The sequence below is a fragment of the Benincasa hispida genome, chromosome 9 (assembly GCF_009727055.1).
Source record: "Benincasa hispida cultivar B227 chromosome 9, ASM972705v1, whole genome shotgun sequence".
NCBI lineage: Eukaryota > Viridiplantae > Streptophyta > Magnoliopsida > Cucurbitales > Cucurbitaceae > Benincasa > Benincasa hispida.
The window spans coordinates 23,837,398-23,844,150 of record NC_052357.1 but is presented as its reverse complement, the minus strand read 5'-3'; the positions used below and the strand labels follow the sequence as shown (position 1 = coordinate 23,844,150).

At 33.1% G+C, this 6,753-nt stretch overlaps 1 non-coding gene across 1 annotated transcript; it reads right to left on the bottom strand.

The window, feature by feature from the left end:
* Positions 1 to 5,627: 5,627 nt before the first annotated feature.
* On the bottom strand, positions 5,628 to 5,731 carry LOC120087410. Its single transcript, XR_005484550.1, has one exon. It is a non-coding gene; the product is annotated as a small nucleolar RNA R71 (small nucleolar RNA).
* Positions 5,732 to 6,753: the final 1,022 nt, after the last annotated feature.

Sequence of the window (6,753 nt, the reverse complement as noted above, 5' to 3'; positions counted from 1 at the left end):
TGAAAGGACCTTTTGATGAAGAAGTCGATCTAATCGTCGTCGAAGGTCGAGGCAACAACTTCTCAGACAACAAAACAGGCAACAAGAAATGGCGGGCGAACAGGTAAATCAGAACTTAGCTCAATAACTGGCCCACGCTGCGCAAAATCCGATCCTAATGACGAACAATAGCATGCGTCCTATGAGGGAGTATGCTTCTCCTGTATTGTATGATTTCTCACTAGGAATCATATACCCTGTTGGCTTTTTGGCCCTTAATCTCAAATTAATTAATTTTAATTAATTAATTAATCAATGTTTTGATGATAACAAACTAATTAATCAATGTTTTGATGATAACAAACTAAATTTTTAATTACTGAAAATCTTAGTGTTTTAATATGTTCATAGCGTGGAGCTCGGAACAACGATTCCAACACCTCTTGAATTACTCATATCGGAGCTAAAACGAAGACGATATGACCAAAACAAATCTATAGAGAAAATACCGTGCTGGATGACATGGCATAACCAGACCATTTGCATGTAGACATGTGGCAGCATATTGGTTGAATGGTGGATCATTAAGAGAATAACATATGATGGACTTTTGATTTTTGGATTAATTTAAAAAAAAAATTGAAATTTAAAAGAAATTTAAAAGGAAAATAAATTTAATATTATTTTATGTTTGTGTCTAACGGCTAGTTTTTTACACATGGTATGTTTTTTATTTTTTGATTGACTTTAAAGAGAATGAATTTTAAAAGAAAATGAATTAAAAGGAAAATAAATTTAATATTATTTTATGTTTGTGTCTAACGGCTAGTTTTTTGACACATGGTATGTTTTTTTATTTCTTTGATTAATTTTAAAAGAAAATAAAATTCAAAAGAAAAGAAATTTAATATTATATTTGTTTGTTATCTAATGACTAGTTTAGTTTAAAATCTCCACCATTGATTTTTCTTTTCCAAAATCCAATGGTCCAAATTAATTGTGGTTTCTAAAAAGTTTTTCCATCTCTATATAAACCATCTTCCTCTCCAAATTTTATACCAACAAATTTTACATTTCATAATCCTCAAAAACTCAAAAGTTCTATTGTTGCTCTCTCTAAGTTCCCATTTTTTTTCTTTTTATCTTATTCTTGAGAGAGTGTTATTATATTGTGAGGATAAATTTGTTGAGTGCTTAAACTTGTAAATCCACTCTAGTGAAAGTTGTATTGTGTTCTTCAAAAATTCCAACATTTGTAATGGTTTGATCCTAAACCGTGGAAATGATCGGATTGCTCTTGAACCCGTAAAAGGAGCGGTGGTGTAACGGTTGGGCTCTAATCCGTGGAAAGAGTCAGAAAGATTTTATTCAAATTCCCAAAAGGCGCTTGGAGAGTGGAGTAGGTCGATTTGACCGAACCACTATAAAAATTACGGTGTCTTCTTCTCTAACTCTTTCCTTTTTATTTTTGCAATTAATTTAAGCAATTCATTGTATGTTTTAGTTTGTTCTTATTTATTTGCTAAAATTTGATAGAATTAAATTATCACATTTTTGTCATCTTATTTGTTGCATAAATTGAATTTTTCTTATTATTTATAAAAAGTGTATTAATTAGTTTAATTGGGTTAATTAGAAAAAAAGTTTAATTAAACCCTATTCACCCCCCTCTAGGGTTGCCATACCGATCCAACAATGTATCAGAGTGGGTTGCTCTTCTTGAAATATTTATTTCTATAAACTTGATTATTTTGAAACTATGGCAAATTTAGGTTTTATCTTCTTTACCGATAGTCAATCTATTACAAAGCCTCCTTTCTTTAATGGTACTAATTATAGTTATTGAAAAATAGAATGAGATTTTTCTTGCTTTCTATTGATTATGATTTATGGGATATTGTTGAGGAAAGTTTTAAAATTCCAACAAAAGAATTTTGATGGTGTTAGCACTATAAAACCTAAGGAAAAATGGTCAATAAATTAAAAGAAAGCATGCTCTTTAAATGCCAAATCTATTAATTGCTTATTTTGTGTTTTGAGTGAAGTTGAGTATAATAAAAGTGTCTATTTGCAAAACCGCTAAAGAGATATGGGACAAATTAGAAATTACTCATGAAGGAACTAGTCAAGTAAGAAACAACGATTGACATGTTAGTTCATCAATATGAAATGTTTAAAATTGATGAAACTGAAGCTATTTCCACTATTTTATCTAGTTTATACTAACATGTCAATGCTTTAAAAGGGCTTGGGAAAAAGTACTCAAATCTTGAGAAGATAAAGAAGCTATTGTGGTCTTTGCCTAAACAATGGGAGCCTAAAGTCACTGCCATTCAAGAGGCAAAGGATCTCAAACCTCTCTCCATTGATGAACCCATAGGATCGTTGTTAACGCATGAGATAAAGATCAAGAAAAACATGGGATGAGAAAGAAAAAGAAAGAAAAGAGTATAACTTTAAAGACCATCCATATAGAAGTTGACTCCCAAGATGAATATGACCTTGATGAAGATAATGTTGCCTATCTTTCACGTAAGTATAAGAACTTCATCAAGAGAAAGAAGCAATTCAAGAAGCATCTCTCCACCAAAAAGAGCCAAAAGGTGAAAAGAGCAAAAAAGATGAGGTAATATGCTATAACGTAAGAAGCCGGGTCATATTAGAACCGATTGTCCTTTTCTCAAATCATCCAAGAAATCCAATAAGAAAGCAATGAAAGCTACTTGTGGATGTATGATGAAAGCGAAAGTGGGAGTGATAATGAAGAAGTGGCCAATTTTTGCTTCATAGCTCATAGTGACAAAGAGGATGAACAAAATGATGAGGTAATTCTAGAACATCTTTCTTATAATGAATTGTTCGAAGCTTTTGAAAATATGCAAAATGATTTAGAAAAACTTAGTTCTAAGTATGTTGTGCTTAAAAAGAAATACAGTGTTTTATCTAGTAAAAATAAGTTCTTTACTTGAAGAAATTACTTGCTTAAAAGAGAATGAGCATGATGCTATGCATATTGATGAAATGAATATCTCTAGTGACAAGCATGCTTTTGATTGTGATGAGAAAAATGCCTTGCTTGACAAAGTTAAATTTCTTGAGCATGACCTTGTGAAAAAGTTAATTTAATTAAATTAATCAAAGAAAAGGAATTTAGTGCTTTGCAAGAACTTGATAAGGCTAAAGATTATATTAAAAAGTTAATAGGTGCTCAAAGATTAGACAAGATAATTGAAGTAGGCAAGTCTTTTGGTGATAAAAGAGGTTTAGGCTATATTGATGAATGTTCTACTCCTTCAAGTTCTAAAACTATCTTTGTTAAAAGCATCTCATAATATGCCTAAGCTTAATATGCTAAGGTTGTGTCTATGCATGTTAAATCTAACTTTGTGCGTATATGTCATTATTGTGGTGTTGAAGGCCATATTAGACCTAAGTGTTTTAAATTGAAATATGCTCATACTACTTCTCCAAGAAGAAATTTTTCTTAAAGGGAAAAGTTTCACAATACTCCAAGGAATAATTTCTCCAAAAAAGTAGAATGCATAAATTTGTTGTAAGAGATAATTTTTTGCATAATATTGTTTGTTTCTCATGTGGCAAGTTTGGACATACAACTTATTCTTGTTACTTGTCTAAATCCAAAGCCTTAAATGTCTATGCAAAAATGAAATGGATTCCTAAGTTTGTCAATGCTAACCATATAGGACCCAAACAAGTATGGGTACCAAATAATCAAACTTGAACATTTGTGTTTGTAGGTTTGTTTGAAAGCCTCTAAGAAAAACAAGTGGTACTTGGATAGTGAATTTTAAGAATGATGTTTATGATGATATTGTTGAATTTTATTATGTGCTACATCTGGTTTACATGTATTTCAAGCTATTTTTATTGAATGGTTTGTCATCATCAAAAAAGGGGGAGATTGTTGGCTTTTTGGCCCTTAATCTCAAATTAATTAATTTTAATTAATTAATTAATCAATTTTTGATGAAAAACAAACTCAATTTTTAATTACTGAAAACTTAGTGTTTTAATATGTCCATAGCGTAGAGCTCGGAACAACGATTCCAACACCTTTTGAATCACTCAAATCGGAGCTAAAATGAAGACGATATGACCGAAAACAATCTATAGAGAAAATACCGTGGTGGATGACGTGGCATAACCAGACCATTTGCATGTAGACATTTGGCAGCATATTGGTTGAATGGTGGATCATTAAGAGATTAATATATGATGGACTTTTGATTTTTGGATTGATTTAAAATAAAAAATTGAAATTAAAAAAAAATTTAAAAGGAAAATAAATTTAATATTATTTTATGTTTGTGTCTAACGGCTAGTTTTTTACACATGGTATGTTTTTTATTTTTGGATTGACTTTAAGAGAATGAATTTAAAAAAAAAATGAATTAAAAGGAAAATGAATTTAATATTATTTTATGTTTGTGTCTAACGGCTAGTTTTTGACACATGGTATGCTTTTTTTATTTTTTGGATTAATTTTAAAAAGAAAATGGATTTCAAAAGAAAAAAAGAATTTAATATTATATTTTTTTTTTGTATCTAACGACTATTAGTTTACAATCTCCACTATTGATTTTTCTTTTCCAAAATCCAAAGGTCCAAATTAATTGTGGTTTTTAAAAAATTTTCCATCTCTATATAAACCATCTTCCTCTCCAAATTTAAACAACAAATTTTACATTTTATTAATCCTCCAAAACTCAAAAGTTCCATTGTTGCTCTCTCTAAGTTCCCAATTTTTTTTTCTTTTCATTTTATTCTTGAGAGAGTGTTATTGTATTGTGAGAATAAACTTGTTGAGTGCTTAAACTTGTAAATCCACTCTAATGAGAGTTGTATTGTGTTCTTAAAAAATTCCAACATTTGTAACGGTTTGATCCTAAACCGTGTAAAGGATCAGATTTTCTCTTGAACCCGTAAAAGGATCAGTGGTGTAACTTTTGGGCTCTAATCCGTGGAAAGAGTCGGAAAGATTTTATTCAAATCCCAAGAGGCGATTGGGGAGTGGAGTTGGTCGAGTTTGACCGAACCATTATAAAAACTACGGTGTCTTCTTCTCTAACTCTTTCCTTTTTTATTTTTGCTTTTAATTTAAGCAATTTATTGTATGTTTTAGATTGTTCTTATCTATTTGCTAAAATTTGTTAGAATTAAATTATCACATTTTTGTCATCTTATTTGTTGCATAAATTGAATTTTTCTTATTATTTATAAAAAATGTATTAATTAGTTTAATTGGGTTAATTTAGAAAAAAAAGTTTAATTAAACCCTATTCACCCCCCTCTAGGATTGCCATATTGATCCAACATACCCAACGCCGGATGGGACGAGATTCGAGATGAAATCTATAATGCTTAAAATGCTCCAAACTGCTGGACAATTTGGGGGTGGTCGTGGAGAAGATCGTCATGCCCACATGAAATGTTTCCTAGAAACGTGTAACTCATTTGTGATTCCTGGAATCACCCCAGAAGCGATCAAGCTATCTTTGTTCCCTTATTCTTTGCGTGATGACGCAAAACAATGGGTAAGCTCACTGGAGCCTGGTGAAATCATAACCTGGGAGAAGTTGGTGGAGAAATTTATGCAAAAATACTTCCCACCCACCACCAACACAAGAAGGCGTCGAGAGATTATGAACTTTGAGCAAGAAGAAGTTGAAACCTTAAGCATCGCATGGGAGCGTTTTAAGGGATTGGTCAAAAATTGTTCGAACCATGGATTACCATTAACTATCCAGATGGAGACTTTTTATGGTGGATTGAACAGAGCATCGCAGATGGTAGTTGACACAGCTGCAGCTGGGGGAATTATGGATAAATTTTGTACTGAAGCTAAGGAGATATTAGACCGCATTGCTAAGCACAACATGGAATAGGTGGACGATACGTCTGACGCAAGAGCTGACAGGAAGAGAAGATCTCAGAATGTTAATTCTATCGATTCCAATGCAATAGCCACACTCTCTGCACAAGTGGCTACTATGACCAACCTTTTGCAGAACATATCATTAGGGAATGCATCAACTTTGCAAAAGGTGAATCAGGTAGAAACGTGTAGCCATTGGTTTTAGCTCTGTGGACTGTGAGAGATCCCCATTCCTACGCTGATGCCCACAAAACCGCAATCAGTATGCTTCATTAAAAACAACCCATTTTCAAATACATATAATCCCGGATGGAGGAACCATCCAAATTTTTCTTGGATAGGAAATCAACAGGAGCACCACCCAGGGGCGAACCAGCAGCAAAGGCAAGGACCACCGCCTACATTCCAACCAACGCATCAGCCACACCGACAGTCCTTTAATAGAGGAGGTCAGGCGTCAAGCTTAACATCTCCGCTTGAAAATCTATTAAAGGAGTACATAGCCTAGAATGACGCATTGCTGAAAAGCCAGGCGTCGTTCATCAGAAACCTGGAGATACAGGTGGGGCAGATAGCGAGCGAGTTGAAGAATAGGCAGCCTGGAATTTTGCCTAGCAACACTGAAACACCTGGGAATAACAATGGAAAGGAGCAATGTCATACGGTGACTTTGCGAAGTGGCAAAGCTCTTGAAGAAAGAACCAGGAATCCAAGAAACAACAGTCCTTCAAAAGAACGCAACACACGTTCAATGGCATTAGAAGATCAAGAAGAAAGAACGCCTGAAACAATAAGCCATTCAGAGCCAAGCACGTTTAACGCGGGAAAACCTGCAGTGCTGCTGAACGCACCATTCCCTAGACGCTTGATGAAGAAGA